Genomic DNA, 19353 nt, shown 5'->3' with positions numbered 1-19353 from the left:
GACCACCCTGCCAACCCACTGGTAGAGCCCAAACAACAGATTAGATGAACGAGAGATATTGCCCTGACTCAGGACATCTTCACTGAATGCACTTGGTGCCTTGATCACTTGGCTAGTTGCTCTGGGTTTTTTTTTGTTCAATTTGCTTCGACGTAGCTTTCCACCTGCCATTTCTCTATTTATAAATGAAACAAAGTGCCATTTCTATAAATCTCAACAAAGCTTTTCTAAAATATCTATGTTTGACATTATTTCGTTTTTCATTTTCCAGCTTCTAAGCATTTTACGGACTCCTGTCGGTAGCATCAGCAGGGTTTACATAAACAGGGGTTGCCGCCGCTGCCGTGACGCTCTCTGAATCCTACGGCGCTTTTAATCTTCCCGCGTTACAAGGCCCTTTTCTTCGTTCGCTACAATCGGTCCTAGACGACGATAGACGAGATGCGACGTTGTTTAGCAGCTGCGCTGCGAGCTGCGTCGCACCCTCCGCTGCGGCCACCGCCACCGCCACCATCGCCATGAGCACCGGCAACTAGAGCCCGGTGATTGGATATATTTCTAACGGACGTTGTGGTAATAGCTGACGGCCAGTCGGGTGCAACACCGCTCAACATAGAACAGGTTCGTTCCAACTTTCGAGTGAGATACGATGGCAGAGTGGTAATGGCGTGCCAAGCGTTGGTGGTAGACAACACTAACTTGTTGGCCTTTGCACCGCTAACAGAACTAGCATGTTTGGAAGGCCGTGGCGGTCTAAGGGAGACAGGCCGTTGAATTTATAACTGATTCAGGTCGAGCCTTTGCGACTCAAAACAGTCAACGTTACCAACACCGGAGTTTTTAGGAGGCGCTATGACCATCAGTGCAGGAGAACCTACGCCACCGCCATGTCTCTCGTCGGTTCAGTTTGAATTGTCGTGTTTTTGTAATGCGTCATTATTAGCGGTGAGAGCGTTCAAGCTTTCGATACTTTGATCGGTTGTCGGCCGCTACCCATCAGCCGAACAGCAACAACGATAAGTGGAAACGTCGGCAGAAAAGGCGCTAAAGCAAACGACGTGGAGGCACTATAAACCCGTAGCAGCGAAAATGTTTTTATTAGGACAGCGGGGTAATATAAGAAAGGAGAAGCTTAATCAGACAAGTGGTCAGTATGTCAGAATAAATAGGATAGGATGCAGTGCAGGCTGGATCTGCCAATCAGAGTGTCTACGTAACGAGGCAAACTACATGGAGTAACTAGATAGAAAGCTGGCGGACAGCCCTGTCCTTTCAACAAGGGCTTTGAAGAGCCCATGGACTCGACTAGAATAGACGAGATACCTAGGAGTTAAGCAGGCAGCTTAACTTAGTCTGGTAATTTTCACTTATCGTCATATTTTTACTGCATCGAAAGATTGTCGTATTGAGGTGACAACTTATTATGCGTTCATATTACGTAGCGCTGATTGACTCGTGGCAGCCGATTTCCATTTAAAACTTCTGTAAATACTATTATGCCATTATCATTAGGTTTAGCAATTCGAGATCCGTGCCTGGGCAGCCATATATAATAGATGTTGACATTGGTGACGGTTAGATGACTGTAGAACCTTGACAGTCTAGGCTAAAAACAGTAATAACAATCATTGCTCACATCGTACATGAGTTTGATTATCGTTTGGCCATCAACCTCTCGTCTCGAGACGTTGATACCATATAAATAAGCTAGAATCAACATCCATATCAATCAACCAATCATCTGAAAATAGTAATTGAAGGTTTAGATAGTTCTAGAATGACCTCTTCCCTTTTCTGCTATTAAGCACACCCTGACGAACGAATTGTTATGCGGTAGGAATTGTTTGACGTAAATTACGCGATTCACTGCAAACGTCTACGCGTATGGGTCAATCACTTCATACCGAACCCTATCGCAAAGTTTCAAAGCAACAGTATACAACAAATTAAACTTTATGCACACTAAACATGTACATAATTCGGTGTTCGGCCAGAGGTCGGCGGCATCCTGCCGTCTATATGTATGTATGTATATATTTATATGCATAGATAAAAAGAATCCATCTAGCACACAGGGTCCTTTTCGCGTTGTTGTTTTTCTTCAGCTTAAAAGGCGATACATTTCGGACTAGCATTCATGATTTGTTTTTCCTCTTGTATATTTCATACTATTTTATTACGACTCCCGTACGAGATATTCAACAGGGTTGCTCACCACAAAACAATGCAATGATACCATGTAGTAGCTATTACAAAAAGGATCCGGCCAAGATCTGTTGGTGAAATGTAACATTCAAAGTGGTGGCGTGTCCCTGTGAAACGTTCAGTAACACAGACAAGACAAGACAAGACAATCCGTCCCTTCTAGATTGGCTCGCCAGCCAAGCGCCACTGACTACCGCTAATCAGTTCCTCATTTTGGTCGAGCTAGATAATCGTGCTGCCAGCAGCACTGTTAGGACACTGTAGGCCGTCTTACATAAAAAATATTTATTCTACATAAATAACATTGTTGTACAATGATTCGTTCGAGTCTAGGCTGCTTTCACATAGCGCCCAGAGAAATGATCGTTTGGACTTCCTGGATAGCGTTCGTAAACATTTACTTGGATGGAACGACAGTCACAAGAAATGCGTACAAACGGTCGCAGTAGAAAATTAAAAGTTGTTAGAATACGGCTATTTTTATTTATGTAGATATATACACTGACAGTGTGTCTTCGGAACCACTAACTATGAAAGCTGTTTCAAAGAGACGACTAAAAAATTATCGTCCCTTTAATGTGCCTTTTTGGAAGATGTTCTGTTTAGCAGTAATACAAGTGTTAGACTCGCCCCCGGTTCTTACCCATTGTAATTTATTTAAGAAAGATTCCAGATGTTGCTGCAGTCGTGGCCAAAGCACTGGCTGAATGAATCAGCAGGAACTCGCCTTTCGAAGTACTTGGTTCAGAGACGTCGGCGTCAATTAACGAAAGGTGAACACCTCAGCGTTCCTCATCAGAGCACGAGGTAATGCAAGTTGGCGAAACAGGATGGAACAAAAGTAGACCTGCAGAGGCGAAAAATGTAAGTTTTGACATGGCAAAAAATAGACTTCTCATTATAAAAATAGGGAGAGGGCAGATATAGATTTGAACTGTTAGTCGGCTTTTCTTACACCTAGATACCTACTATTTTTTTTGCTAAGTGTATATTTTAATCATTTTCCACCGTAGACCAGCAATTGCTTCACCCCGCGAACGGCTCAGGGATATCTACCATAGTGATTCCGCCAGTAAAAGTTACTTATTTAAATTCTATTGTACAATCTTCTACGTAGACACTCAGCCGTCGACTACACTACGAAACATAATGGCCTATATACCTTGAATAGAAAACTACTCGCCAGTCTAAGATTATGGTATATTAGGTCTGTTTCGCCAGACTGGTGATTTATTTTAAAAAGAATTTACACGTCATAGTGGACGTTGGCGCATAACTGCCACTAGAACGCTAACAAACAAATAAATAAACCTAGAATTCGGAACAGCGAAAGACGTGTATTCTCGTAGTTTGTTTTTAAACATAGCACGCTCAGTTTTTCAAACGTCAGGCCGGCAACGCATTTACGCGTATCCGAGCACCAGTCAGAGCAACATGGTATGAGTACTGTCGTTTACGAGTGATGTCGAACATAATTGTTGCAGCACTAGGTAGGCAATAGGCACAGGGTAATGACGTTTACGCTTTACAATATAAAGTCGCCGAAAAAAAGGCCAGTCAAAAAAAATACGACCTGCACTAAGGCAGAGGCAGTTGCACGAGGGGTGGAGATTGTGGGGAAAAAAAGCAGCGCATTGGGTGTCCGTTTGTGTTCTGCGTTGACAAGAATAATGTGAAATTATGTGGCACTCTGTCGCAGTTCGTGATGCTATAATTCCCTTGTCACTTGATAAAAGCGGCGGGCCCAAAAAAGGTAGAAGAGGAAAAGGTAGTGCTTTACTCCTGTGTCTCCGCGATCTGATGTCGCTACCCGAATAACTGGTAATTGATAATTGATTGATCACTGAGTGGTCTCGGTGCCCCGCCTGAACACTTTTTGCTAGAACGTCCTAGCTGTTTCCTTCAGGCCTAATTAAGCGGATCATTGTTTTAAATCATCTAAGACGAAGTTAAGATTGCTTTCTTATTGTTTCTGGAGCGTACTCAGAGCCAAATTGAAGACTAGTGTTTTGGTTAGACAAACGTGATCACAATAAATAGTATATTAAAGAAAGGCATAGAATGCTGTAAATTACATAAAGTATATGTTTTAAGCTGGGCCTAGCTTTGCAATTTTTGAGTAAATACTTCATTACTAAAACCATCCATACTGTGCTAGATAGGCTGATATATAAAGGCAGAGTAAATACGCGCGCTTTTTGCATTATCTGACCACCCAAATATATATATACAACAATTGGTCCTGAAATGTTCTACACACAACTCAGTTGGGCTAGCACCACCTACCGGACTACAGCTGTACGCGCTTCCCTATGTCCTAACCGAGGAAGTGTTCACCCTCGATTGTTTTCCCTGATCGCACACTCCTCTTCGTATCGGATCAACTCATCAGTAAGGCAGTTCAGCAGAGCAGAATCGCGTGTTTTTAAACGCTGCTTAGGGATGTCCACGTCGCAGGCTAGGTGCTAGGTCTCACTCCGTCAGTGCCGGTAGCGCCTATTCTTGTCGACGCGACAAGGACCGACACCGCAAACCCACGAAGACACTTATAGATTCGCACACAAATTTCTTATGCTCGTCCGAACGGTGATTCAAACCGTCATCAAGTGGTCACAAGTCGTTCAACAATCACATCCGCGCATACACACGCAATCTACAACGATTGTGGTAGAGACAGCTAACAGGCGCGCATCCTCTCGGTCGCTGGCAGCCGTCTGTGACGAAAACATTGGTCGTGTCGTACCCATCTTGTGCATTGACTGGCCCATCCTTTTTCCTCTCTAGCGAAAAATGAATGGAGAAGGAGAAACATCCGTACTTGATACTTTCTACCTATAGCAACATCAAAATACTTATACTACTATTATTGCTGGTCCGGTTGCTGGTCGTGCTGCGGCACCTATCTTCTCCCGACTCTGGTAGCTTCTCTACGCGGTGACATGGCTTTAGAAGGCGTATCCTCGTCGAATTTACACTGTCATCAGCCTAATAATGTTGTCTTGTAAAAGGCACAACTCTAAGCTAAGACACAATGCGACTGTGTCCAGAGGGCACTAGAGGCGTCTGTGTACAGTAGCCTTAGCCCATGACGTCGAGAACAAGCTCAAACTTGGTAGCAAGAAATAACAATAAGGGTTAGCTAAGAAAATTTGACGGGACGAGCAACAAGATGAGTGAACAAGTCGACACGTCTAAGGCTCGCCATGTTCTTTGGCAAGTATATTCTTTGAAGGGGTCTTGTCATTATCAATTTGAAGCTCGCAGCAAAAGTACGGCTCCTTAACGGCAATTCGCCCGCAGTGACCTTCTCGAACGAAGAAACTTCATAAAAACTAATAGCCCATGCTTAACGCTTCTTAGAGCGCTTAGAATGAGAATCACCTACACAAATCCGGGCCACCGTTTCGTTAATTTGTTCCATCCGGCTGTAGAAACACATTATGAAGTAAATGCTACATGAACAACTCTACCGGCTGCCTTTCGTAAACGATGGCATAATCTTCTTCATCATTTATACTGTGCCATCCTTAGTCAATAGCGAAAATGCAACCTTGTCGAGGGTCCCTCGCCGTTTGAACCTCGATAATTTCTATCGTTCATGTAGAAGATGGAAGGAGAACCCTTGAGATCTTGACCCTTCAAGGCAGAAACGCCTTATCCTTCGTCTTGTCAGAGAGGTGGGGGTCGTTTAACGACGACGAAGGAAGGTCCCGTGCCCCTGCCGGAGGCTCCTGCCTTTTCTGCTAGAAGTGCGGGTTAATGAAAATCTTCACTTAAAATAGTGGAATGGACGAACGGACCGTCTTCCGGAGCCGAAGATTCAGCAGGTTCCCATCATTCTGGCAATGGCTGGGGAAATTTGGGAGGGCCCAAGTGACCTGAATATACCGGGAATCCCGTGTTCTTGTCCAGTTTTTTTTCACTTCAGGCATTATATGGATAAGTAGAGATGGATGGATGTGCAGGCGCTGCTGGCAGCACGTGGACATCGAAACTGGGAGGCGTCGCCCAGTTTGTAGATCAGACCTGCTGCTGCTTTCGCCGAAATATTTAAGAAAGTTTGACGTTTTTGGAAACTTGTGCTCCGCAGCACTAACCTAGTGCCAGGCGAGAAGAGAGCATCGAAGCAGGTAGTTTCACTGGACTGAAAAAGTTTGGAAAAATCTGAAGGAGTTTAAAGACATCTTGGCCCTAGCTTCCTCGCGAGGAAATGGCAGAAAAATCAACCTCACGAACGGCCACTTGTAGACATTTACTCTCAAATATGCCTAGAATAGTAGATTCCAGTGAAGCGACGGACCTGTTGGAGGTAAAATAAAAAAATATATGATTTATCGGGAAATTAGCGTCATACTTCAGAGTTTATAAAATAGCCAGCTGAAGATAAATTCATATTTATATACGCTACGTTAATAAATCGAATCGTCAATCAGCGTAGTCTATCAAAAGTATGTTTACTCCATTATACATGGGACATATCGAAAACACAAAAGTAACGCCTTCATCAATTGGCCTCAGCATGTACAACGACCTGGCTATCATATCTGGTCCAGCAATTACCAATTATTATGCATTATTCTGTAAAAAAATAAAAGAAAACCACTATTTCATGAAAATGGGTTTCATCTTGATTATGTGGAATAGCAGTGTAAGAGCTTTTACCTTTACGGGTCGGTAACGAAAATCAGCTTAGTTTGACAAGCATTAAAAATTGGTAGACACTAATCATTGACAGAGAGTAATGAAACAAACGTCGAAAAAAATACCTCCTCTGTTATTGACCGGTTGTAGTTTTTAATTGAAATCGTTCGACCATCACCTCTATTTAACCTCGCGCACTATTCTAGCCTTGTAAAGTTAATTTAAAATATGTGACCTTAAACAATCTTGGCCCTCATAAGCCAAAACGCTTTTCCCCACAATCTTTCCCCCTTATATGGATTTCGGCAATCGCCTACGAAGTTTAATAGATAGTGAAGGTCACTGAACGTGCCGAGTACCGGCAGAAGTTTAGGAACCGCAAAACACGCTAAAACCGGATCACTGAGAAGCGAAGTCAGCTCAGCTCGATTCTCCGAAATCAAACGAATCGACGCGGGCTTTTAATGGCCTAGATATGAGTTAGTCTGCCCCCAGGGCTCTTAGCAAGATGAGATGAATGTGTACCGAGCTGCGCAGAGGTCAGGGTCGAATGAAGGACTTAGGGCCGGTGATGCCGAATTTTCGCTTCGCCTATTTCCTGCGCACTATCTTATCCTGCCCTCTAGTAAAGGTCTAAATAACAGAAGGATCGTTATACGGAACGGCCTACGGGGCATGTGTTTGACGGACAGGGCAGGTGTTTGAACTAGCTAACTTGGAGGGGTAGGACTCGCCGTTTGAGAACACTCGATTCTCAGGCTAGCTCTAAGCGAAGTCCCTGGTCACTAAGTCGCACTCTTATAGTGTAGAATTTGAATCCGTCTCGAGGTAGTCACGAAGAGACGAATTCGATATCCTCGAAAGGCTCAACTATATGAGCCGCTTCAAGCCTCAAGCAATGCCCCCCCCCCCCCCCGGAATTGGCCTGATTGTCGTCGGAGACGAAGAGACACTCGAACATTTTCCCGGCATGGGTTTGAGGGGTGGAAGTTTTAAGCTCGTGTAGACTGACACTGGTAGGCTGGATGAACAAAGTAGACCATGCGCATATATTTGCGCATAGAAAGGTAATCACAGGCTTGGCATATTTGCGAAATGTGATTGCACAGGCCAATGATTGGCCTGACATGACACCCTTGTGTTTACAATTCTGATGAGCCGGATCGATGCACAGGCTCAAAGGATGAGACCAATAGATCTGTAAGTTCTGGAGGTTCTCCGAGAACTTTAAGGAATCGGTTGATCATGAGGTGCGTGCGTGTGTGTGTGTTCGGTAGTGAAATGTAAGCAGCATCGCGGCCTGCTCATTTTGAGGTAAACAGCAAATCCAGTCGGCATAATCCATATAATAAAGCATATATCTGTTATGAGATATACACGTCTGCTGTGCGTTGCTTTCCTACAACCGAACTCCTAATGAGCGATTTTAGCTGTTGCGTAGCCCTCGCCCTCAGGTCACTCAAAAGTGACTTGCGTTCCACCTGAGCATAAAAGAGCAAACTTTACAAAAAAATCCCTAATGACTAACACCAAAAAGCATCCTCTGATGTTTATATTTGGAACATACTTTTTTATTACCATTTCTACAGGAATTCGTTCCTTCTTAGGTGGATCTTCATAGGTTCACCAACTAAAGACCATCATGCCAAATACTCGCCTAAAAGATACTATTGTTTGCGTAAAAGTTGGCATATTATACCGGATACTTTGAACCGTCCAACTAAGAACACTCTGGATCTCAAAAGGACGACGTTTTCCGTTTTAGCCTATGTTAAGGCCAAGCATATTCATTAAAAACACCTAGATAGGATCACGTCGAGGCGGGGCGCGCCACACACTTGCCTTATAGAATTTGCATTAACGCTTGCGTGCGCAGACATCATTCACATATAAATAAATGAAATCGTTTCGTTATCATGTTAATCACTCGATTCGGATTTATGACCGATTACTCAGCGAACGCGCCAGCTTCCAATTCAAATCTTACCAATATTCTCCTCCTAGTATTTCAACTGGCGTCATGTGTTTTTCATGCCTTTTTATGACAAACTTTAATATTTCTACATTAACATTTCCTTAAAAAATTATTAGAATTATTAGAGAGAACCGAGCGGGAAAATTCGCTGTCATCATATCCATCGCCTTTTCTATTGCTTTTTGCATTTTTATCGTATATCTCGATTGATAACATACATACTATTTTTTTTGGTTTTCGATTTTTTCCGCTTAAATTTTCAGCTAGAAAGAATTAAGATGGCGTAGGGATAAGCTACTGTATGCCTGTGAAACGCTATGTGGCCTAAATAAAGAGCGTCTTCGAACAGATATTATCATAGTTGCTGGCATCAATTGCCCTAAGGGTGTCCACTCACGGCAGTTTTCTTCTATTTAACGTACACCAACATGGTTTCTAGAAAATTCCAATTTTTATGATAATGAGAATGATGATTAAGGTTATTTAAAGAGAGAGACTAGCAACCACTGACTTATGCAGGAGCTTTCAAGTATTTCCACAACGATATTAAGAACTACCTTATTCAAGCCTCAACAAATAAGCACTTCCTCAAATATTAGAAATAAATGATACCAGCAACATAGAAGTTTCCTGTACCCCTACAATTCTGTTCAGACGACATATCAATTTTCTATTTCTTCCCCGTTCAGACTAATATCTAAATTACCTTTGTTTCTACTACTTTCTTTAATTCATTTGTACCCATTGTCGAACTTATCTATTTGTCGGCGGCCCTGGGCGCCGAACCCATCATCTTCGTCTACATTACCGCCTTGTTGACATCGGCCTCAAATGATTATTCGATCTTACTTACAATTCTTAATTTCAACGGTCTCCAAGCAGCTTTTGCTGACTTCAAACGATGACTGAACAGCGTTGCTGGAGTCACAGACATCGCTATAGACTGTCTTTCCGTAAAGCTGGTGGCGCTTCCTCTGTCGGCATCACGGAACGTAGCGTCGATCGACGCGCTACGTTCATCGTTCGACGGCGACTATTCATTTGACGACACCTCACATCTTCCCGGCCGGCTGCCGGCAGCCGGCGCGTTTCGTTCAATTCAAGCGTGCCTTTTCGTCGTTCTTGTCGTCGCTTTTCGAGGTCGTAACTCATGTTTCGTTCTTGGCATTTTTTATTTATTACTTTTCCGTTCTTTTTCGTCGTCCCCTCTTTGATCGACGGAATGGGCATTGGCGATGCAGTGGTTGTAGAACGAGCACAGAGCGCGTCCGATGCAGATCCGATCTGTCCCACTAAAACGCCACGATGGCGCCCGCATCTACTCTCGACCACCGGCAAACCTCTAGACAGTCCAATACAGCCATAAAGGTAGTCGTCGTCTGTTACGAAAGCAGGCAAAACCTATTTGCGCGCGGCTAAAAGAGGGGCAGCTCAGAGGGAAGCGAAATTCGAAGAAGCGTTAGTGAGGCATACATGCCGCGTGAGGTGGACTACTGCTGCAGAGACCTTTGGGAAAGCTGCCTAGGTAGACAACAGATAGGAAAACCTTCATAGAAGTCGACGCGTCGTTGGCTACAAATGTTCGTATTTTGGTCGAGTTGGAACGGCGATGGTAGCAACAGCAGTCTACGCATGACAAACTAGAGCCGACAGTGAGGTAGCGTTGGGGGCAATAAGGTTTCGACTACTGATTTATCAATGGTTACTGTTGAATGTTGAGTGCATTTCCGCTTGATGATACATCTATTCTACCTACTGCAATCATAATGAGAAAAACATTAATAGCGATAGTATTAATCTATGAATATGAAGCTGACCCAGCATCGGTAAGGTTATGTTCCTAGGTCATTTAATAGGCATGTGAACAGAAGGCATTCACAACGGCGATATGACGGCGGAATCCACTTACACAACCCATACAACGTACCTGTAGGGGGGAATATACTGTCGATGGCACCGCGTCAGACACCGAATACTCTTGCCGATTGGTTAAACGGTAGCACGAGATTAGTCTGGTTGATTTAAAACGATAAAATACGATAAGATCAGAAGATCAGTTGTTGTTTTTCTAATATAAGGCAAAAATTGGAACGCATGCCGCATGTCACTTTGACAGTGTCACTTATATAATAGTTGCTATGGCCAGTACCATAGCCAGTATTACAGAGAAGGAATTTAATACAAATGCAAAAAAGGAATTCAAAACTCGACCGCTAATAAAGTTGGCATCTTTTTTTTTATTTATTAAGCGAGCTATTTGAAAAAGATAAAGGTTTCGCCTTCGTAACAAAAACTATTATCCTTAGCATGATTGGCTAAAACGATATTTCCATCAAAGACTCGTATCTAGCTCTTTTTGTCCATAATTATCGGTTGCTAAACAAAGAACATTAGCGCCCACGACAACTGTTGTTAATGATAACTTAACAACCTCAACCGCCACGTAAGTTGTTCCCAGATAATATCTGAAATGACGACGATGTCACTCAGGCATCAGAGCATCCGCTTTTAGCAGTCTGATACTGACTCAATGCGTCGCTACTTGGCACTTTTGGAACACCACCGACTACTTGTTGCTCAGGCACGGGAGATCTTCTCCAACGGTAGGCAGACACAGTTTCCGACAGGCATCCTGAATGGGTTTTCCTATAAAACAAAGATAAGTTATAGCAGGTTCAACAAAAAGCAAAGAACAGTTGAAAGGATGCATGTAATATGCTGGGGAGGCTAGATGTTAGAGAGGAACAGGCCTTACGATCAATGGTACCAGCAACATGAGTCCGAAGAGTATTATCTACGGCCAGTGTAACGCAAAATCACACATAACGGCTCGATACACGTACCGATAAGTCGTCACTGACGTTTTCGAATTATCGATGAACGAGCTATCGTAAGAGAGATCGATACAATTTGTTGCCCGCCGTCCCGCTTTTTGTCATAACCGCTAATGCAGACAAAGATCCGCAAAGGAAGATTACTCATGTTGTTGTTGTCATCGTCATCGTCGGCGGAACCGTTAAATTACAGTTGGTAAAATAACGGTATGATAACAAGTGTCTAATTCGAAGATTTCTACTAGGTAACGTGTCTATGTGATTAGTAGAGTTATATTAATACTATGCCTTAAAAATTATGTGTTAGTCAATCATATGATTTAAGAAATTAACGAATTAATTACTAACAACGTACTTTCTTTTTAAAAAAAAAACGTTACCACTGCTATAGATATGCTTATCGTGTCGTATAATATTTAAACTCGTTTTGAAGTAAGCGTAAATTTCCCACTTATTATCTTATGAGATCGAGATAAAAGCAGAAAAAACAAAAAAAAAACGAAAAACAATTTCATGGGACATAAATGCGACTTATAAGGAATCCATTAATAAAATTCATGTGGGAACATACATATTTTTGGTAACTATATTTGATGGTAGGCTTCCGAATATCTACACCTATCATAATTGTACATGCTAGATAAGGTACGGCAAATTTTGTGCCAGGCGTGGCGTAGCGTTAGTCTTTGAATCTTCTATAGGACATAACAACCATTGTTATTACTTTATGTGAATTTTAGTTGGAAAAAATCGCGGGTAATAAATTGACACTGACCCGCAGCCCGGCTGTGGCTGAAACGTTCGACTACGACGTGGTGTCGATTGACAGTGTAAACCTCCTTACAGAATCCTCGACGGCAGGGGGTTCGTTCACGCGCTACTTCCTTTGCATAAAAAAAAATGTTTGCTATTTATAAAAAACAAACCCATACACACAACATCCGTAGACACAGAAGTTCTGAGTTCAATTTATAAGTAGTAGCGCATGAATCAATTACACGGTTATGGAGTTATTTATTCAGCTGTTGCCACCAACATCCCGTGCCGCCCTAGGTCTTATCCTACTTGACGGCTTCTATATGGATCACGATATACATGTATAAAAATTAGCTATTTGCCGATGAGTAAATATGGCGACAACACCAAGAAGGTCGCAAGAACTATGGCACAAACAGCACACGCACCAAATGGCAGACTCACCGAGGTGAGCTATTCCCAGAGAAGGAACATGATAAATGCACAATGAAGACATATAAAAACTACGATTGCAGCTGAATAGGCAGCCGACGACGATAACGTCACACCATTTGCTCACGACATTAGCCTAACGCTTTGTAGGACTTTGTTTCCTTGCATCCTTCAGTTGAGCGATTCGTTTACATAAGGGAACAAACACAGCATATTATGGCATAATTTCCATCACCCTATTTTTACTCTATTTTATGAAATCCTGCTTATTTGCTAAGCTGGGTCATTGACACAGATAGAAATTTTTCATGAGACTTCTCTCCGCCATAGGCGTATCCACAGACGTACTGATATGAGGCCGACTTGGCATGGAAGTGTTTACAAGTAGTTCACTATAATCGTCGTATTGAAGTTGTGCCTCGCTCGGCCATCGAGAAGATTCGATTAATTCCATTATTTCTCGCACAGTTTTACTTGTACAACATCAGTTTCTTCCTAAACGAACTTATTTTTCCAGAAGGTTTTTGATAAATCCTTACTAATCTGTCAGTTCCTGCAGATTTCGGCTGGCATTTGTTGACAACACTTTGAGATTAGCTCTAAACGTCGTTCTTTTTGTATATAGTTTGAACGTTTCTAACTATTCCCTAGGGCGTAAACAGGCCCTCCAAATCACCCTTTGAGTATAACATCAACGATTTGCCCTCACTAGAAAATCTAACTCTGGCTAGATCATCTGGAATTTCTCCTAGGAGTTTTTTGACCCTGTGATTGCATGCTATCTACCAAATTTAAAATTGGCCCCAGACATGGCCATATGCTTATGGTTATCACGGCAACGCATCCGAAAGGATACGCACTAGGCGCCTATATCGTGCCGCCGTACACCGCTATAAATCGGCCTTGTTGCTTGCTTTCTCTAAGGGCGTTCTGTCGTCAATGGCCTAATTCTGTTTGCTTAAATCGCACGACCGACCGAAATAGACATACGTCCAGCGATCGTAATTCGTTATCATGTTAACATAGAAGCTTATAAGTACCAAGAGTAGAGAGGGTAGAACACGTAAAGGATAACCTGCATGCGTTGACATCTACCGGAAGCACCAGTAGTTATTAGGTTCTGAACAAATATGCGTGGCTATTTAAATTCCGGCCTTTTTTTTTTAGTTTCTAAATATGCAAATAGGTATGAAGGTTATCCGCCAAAGCCTTCTATTCCGGGCAAACAAACACAAAAGCGTTCGATTAGGCGCCTGTGCACCAGCAAACATTGATCCGCACAAAGATATAATTAAATTTATTTTAGATAAAACGCCACGTAAAAAGACATGTCTAGAAGCCTAGAAGAAAAATTAGTCTAGAAGCCAACAACTTTTTAATTAGAAACACCAGCTTCTATTGAACCCAATTGCCGAATGCTAAATTTTATGGGTATTAAAGTCATTTGTAAATACGTTTATAACTGCGAGCTGAAGTTTCGCAAATATTCGTAGTTATAAATAAAATACAAAAATAAAATATATAAATAAAAAATAAACGAACGTGGGTATTTCATTGAAAGTAAGATAACGCCTGTAACTTACACAGATGACTAGGCGATACATGGCGCCGTCTCAAATATATATACACACAATTGATATTGCAGGAAAAATGTTCAAATTCAGACTATTTGTAGGAACTGTTTAATTGAAAATTATGCCAATGAATATACGGAATCTGTTTTCTGAAAGATAGACATAATAAGACGGCATAAAGATGTCTTCGTCTGTCTATTACAACACATACCTGTAAATATATATATATATACATCTGTTTGCTCATTGTGTAGCTAAAACTTTTTTTTTTTCACGACGAGAAAGGTTATGCGCAGATTTGATGATCTTAATGATAGAATTTTTTTAGGTTATTTCACAGTCTGGTTGTCATTTTACAATAATTTTCCTGTAAAAAGTAATAAAGCTCGTACATACATTTCCATCCATTTATTTTTCTTTTCGATTTGATACTTTATTTCATCTGTTTTTTAAACTTTGGAAAAACTAGACGCGCGACGATTGAAGGCCTAGTAACGACGTCGTTCTCCGATGACGTCCGAGGGTTTAATCCAGGCATTTTCATTGACAAGGTGTAGATCGTTGAGCTGTGATGAAGCATTTTTCTATTGTGGGCAATACGACTCAATGGCACCATTTCTTCAGCTGTTGAGGCTCAAATACTACTTTACGACAGTTGAGGAAAAAACAGTACGTTCAGTAGCTGTCCGTAGTTCCCGGCCGGGCGGGTGACTTTTGCCTGATGTTTTACTGGCAGTGCCGATCCGGTGATGTTTTTGATGTTAACGTAGTTTACGATACAAGTCGATACTGTGCCTAAGTCGAAATACAAAAATCCTGTCAACCACCAACAACAATGGCATCGCGATGAGAGAGAATGTGTCCAAAAAGATACATTGTAAGCAGTGATTTTGGTGCGTACCCTCTCGACGTGTAAGGGTTCCTCTCTGAACGGTATGGCGTTATGGGTTGTAGTTAGAGGAAACGGTATGAGGTGGGGAAAGTTTATCACACATATACACAGTAATTTATGTAACCTCGTTGCTGTTTTGTGGTTCATTTGAATGTCACTCCTTGTCCAAAGGAATAATTTTATTGAAGTAACTGAAAACAGATGGCGGAAGATGGGTTTGGTTAGATGATTTAGGCTAGATAGAAAAAAAAAAACCATCAAGTAAACGATACGGAAATAGGCAGAGGTATGGACAAATCACTACCTATACTCTTTCGAGGTTTTCTGTTTGATGCATTTAATTGATCTATGCTACATTGTAGACTTTTTAGTAAAACTGTGATTTGTTCGCGTTAAGGCTGTACCACATAGAATTGCGCCTTTTGTCAAATAGATATCTCCTCTATGATATCCATAGTGGATAAAAGTCTACTTGAGGACACTTCAGCGAAAAAAAAAAATCAATAACGCTTCATAAAGGTAAGTCGATAAAGGTTAGTTAAATTTGTCCTCAAAAGATATCTGCACTTACTTCCATTAAGAATATAAGTAGTACTTGTAAAGTTCTATTACTACCTGCTAACTTGGAACTAATAATACCTCAGTGATTTGATTTTCATCGATGTAATAAGGGCATAAACATAATGTTGACCCGGCAAGCAAAGGTCTTGTTAGAGTCAAAATGATTGATTAAGGGAACTAATTTATTAAATGTTGCTTCAGGCTATTCGATTAGTTTTGATTTTTTCGTTACGGCAGGTGATTTTTTTAACGTCAATTCGTAACAACTACAACTTAATATCTGTTTTTGTATGTTAATAAAGCGTTCGATTTGTCATACGCGTTTCTCAGATAAACAACCAATACAATTGTTAAACGAGACTTCGGCTATAGATAATAACAAGAACGCCACCGATGATCCCAATCTTTCATTCCTCCTAAGTAGGTCCCTCAAAGTAACAAAACTAGGATAAAGGACCAGTTTTATGCAAGTAGCACCAGCAGAAGTGTATATGTATATATTTGTGCAGCTGGAATACTCTGTGATCCTGCGTCCTTTTTTAAGGCTAAACCTAGTGCGAATCGTAGCAACAGCTACGGACGACCATACGTATCGCTGTTTCAACAACACAGAGTATAAATTTTAACACTAACATCAATAGCGCTTTTCATAAAGCCATTGTTTGCTGTCAACCTTTTCTAAAATAGACCTCAAATCTTCTCTTAACCGGCGCAACAATACTGACAAAAACGTTACGGTTAGAATTCTGACTAAATTAGTTAGACCTAAATAAAATCGTCCGTTGATTGCGGTTAGATGGGCATTATTTTTAACGAATCAAGACGATAGAGGTCTACGAGGATGCCATTTAATTATTTGTCTTTACCGCTGCCAGAGCTAAGGGCTATTTTCTCCACTTGATTTGCAATTGTTATGTATCGTATTATGATACTTTTTTCCATTTTCCTATGTGTTACTTCGGCAAAATTTTTCTGACGTTCCTATGACCGAGAAGCCGGCAGTGGGGTATATATGAGCATGTAACCGTACATCGGCTACTTTGTACAATGGTCTTGCAATAAAACAATGTACGACCGCTCAACGTATGTAACTAGATGACCCCCATTTGCAAACAAAGACGCCAGCTTCTGACGTCGCTAATTCCGATTACATTGAGTGTCTTTAAGGTGCGTGCCGTTGCCGACTATCACTGATATGCTCGGACGCTAGCGAGTCAGGTAGTGGATAACTTTAAGCATAGGGGTAGGCAAGAAAAATTCAATTTGGGTAAACGAAAATTGTCGCACGATCGGGACTCTTAGATATTGCTTCTATGACAGGCGTTAGTACCGCTGCTACCTGGAAGGACACCTCCTTTTGAAGAGCCTAGGTTCGAATTTCGAGTTTGTTCTTTGGGACTATGGAGTGTAAAATTGATGCCGGTACAAAATTCAACAAAAAACAAAAATTAAAATGAAAGACATTATTTTTTTGGCTTTTTTCGGTTGGGATGAATTTGTACGAAATTTTACCAGTGTAAATTTAACTTATTGTGGTTGCTAGTAATTAGGAGGAATTGAAAGAAATATTTTGATTTTGGCACATCTTGCTTTGTATTGGAATAATGTCTTTTTTAGGCTCCCAGGATACGTTTACGTTACTCCACGTTCTACGGTCTGTCGTTCAAACGTTTTAAGCAGCTGTTCAAACAAACGTTTTCTATTCCGATTTAGAAAAAAAAAAACATATTGGAAAGAAAAATGTGCCTATCTATAGAAAAAAACAAAAATCCACAGATAATCGTTCTTACAAACTCGACTCGCTGCTGGCCGACGTTAGGCTGCATCATTTTTTAAACGTTCCCTACGGGTTTGATAAAAAAAAGAAAATTAGCCTTTGATTTCTTTACGTTATAACGTCCACAGCGTATGCGGTTATATTTCAGACGCATTACTGCGCTTATTGTTCCTGCTTTCTTGGCCATAGCACCTTCACGTTATCCTCTAAATTTAGCCGCTTATCATATGGTTTAAGCTAAATGAGAATTAAGGCATATACTTCAACATAAATTAAAAAAAAAATAACCACCCTATATTCCTATCATGATTGCATCTACACGTTCCACAAACCCAATGCCTCTCCTGCCTTTGACCCATCTGTTTTTTCGACTGTTCAAGACTATAGGTTTACTATACAACAATGATCACGATACTTAACCGAATTCGATAGGAAGTTAAGAACAGAAATAAAAAGTGTAGTTGAAACGTTCGCTGTTTTTATTTTTTAAATAGATGTTTATTATTGTTACTCGCAATAGATTGTATAATTAATTATACAGCGAGTACTGAATACTTCTTGCTACCGAAAAAAATTAGAAAAGCATATTACGAAAATAACCCCTATACGCCTTCTAGATCGTTGAAAGGCTAAATTACGTAAGCAAATAGTTCATGTCTCTAAAACTCTTCTCATTGCCATATGAGTGAGATCACATCTCTACTGTTGATACTTAAAGATCGATACTTTTCTGTTTCTGATTAGCACCGTTAGTACAACAAATAACATTACCATTTTGATCATCGTTACCGACCGACCCAATGTATGTTATGCAATAGACAAAAATGTTCCAAATCTATTGCGGCTATTTGTATATAGAGATACATTAGATACGCTGCCAGCATCGTTGTTTTCTATATTAAAGCTTCTCGCTTGTTTCTCGTTAAAACAATCGTTCGTTTGTTGGTTATCCGTTTAATTCCGTGCACCGCACACACGTTCGCCTCGAACGCTTCGCGCCATAGCTCGATCCTATCGTCTAGACGATTCCAGGAGGCCTCCGCTGGCGATCTATGTCGAAAGCCAACTCTCAACGAACACGACCGACTTTTCTTCGCTTTTCGTTGCTGTTACAGCAGCCTGTATACATATATGGTTATACGTGTCTGCTTGTGCGTATCTATTTATCTATATATATATATATATATATGCATATGTATTCTATGTTACAGAAGCATTACTAAGGACATGTGCGCATACTGCAATCGCATGAAACTCCGACCTGACGTTTCCGACTCGTTTGGCCGGCTAGGCCCAGTTGTAATCCTCAGCATCAATATGATTCGGTGTCCCTGTCTGGTCGTGCCTAGCTCGGTCAGATCACCAGCCATCTATCTACGACGCGGTAGCCATCAAGAACAAGCAACAAAGGCATCAAGTCACCCACAGCATAAATAGGGCGAAAGATACCCTCGTGCTTCGAACTCGAGATTTCGTATAGCTGATTTAGAAGATAGTTTAGATGGACAACTAGGTCGCTTTAAGTTTCGTTTAGTGTCGCCGTTAATTATCACTCTGAGTGCTCGAACTATATATATATATACAATTAAATCCTATATAGACTGCACTAATACGCATATGGGTGCAGGCTCCGCTGGGCCGATACGGTTGTCTACAAATCGAATGGCCCGAAGACGGCACTGGGCTATCTATTTCGGGACAAGTGG

General features: G+C 41.3%; 1 long non-coding RNA gene across 2 annotated transcripts; it reads right to left on the bottom strand.

Moving 5' to 3' along the window:
* Positions 1–2317: 2317 nt before the first annotated feature.
* Positions 2318–15755, bottom strand: LOC111259837 (uncharacterized). 2 transcript variants are annotated; one of them, XR_015310752.1, is made up of 4 exons: positions 15319–15752; positions 12431–15212; positions 9675–11467; positions 2318–3052 (listed from the first exon to the last, which is right to left on the bottom strand). It is a non-coding gene; the product is annotated as an uncharacterized LOC111259837 (long non-coding RNA). The 2 variants fall into 2 exon arrangements; XR_015310751.1 differs by having other exon boundaries at positions 12431–15755.
* Positions 15756–19353: the final 3598 nt, after the last annotated feature.

The sequence above is a fragment of the Varroa jacobsoni genome, unplaced genomic scaffold (assembly GCF_002532875.2).
Source record: "Varroa jacobsoni isolate VJ856 unplaced genomic scaffold, vjacob_1.0 scaffold_371, whole genome shotgun sequence".
NCBI classification, from domain to species: domain Eukaryota; kingdom Metazoa; phylum Arthropoda; class Arachnida; order Mesostigmata; family Varroidae; genus Varroa; species Varroa jacobsoni.
The sequence above is the reverse complement of the archived record's forward strand: the minus strand, read 5'-3'. Positions and strand labels throughout refer to the sequence as shown.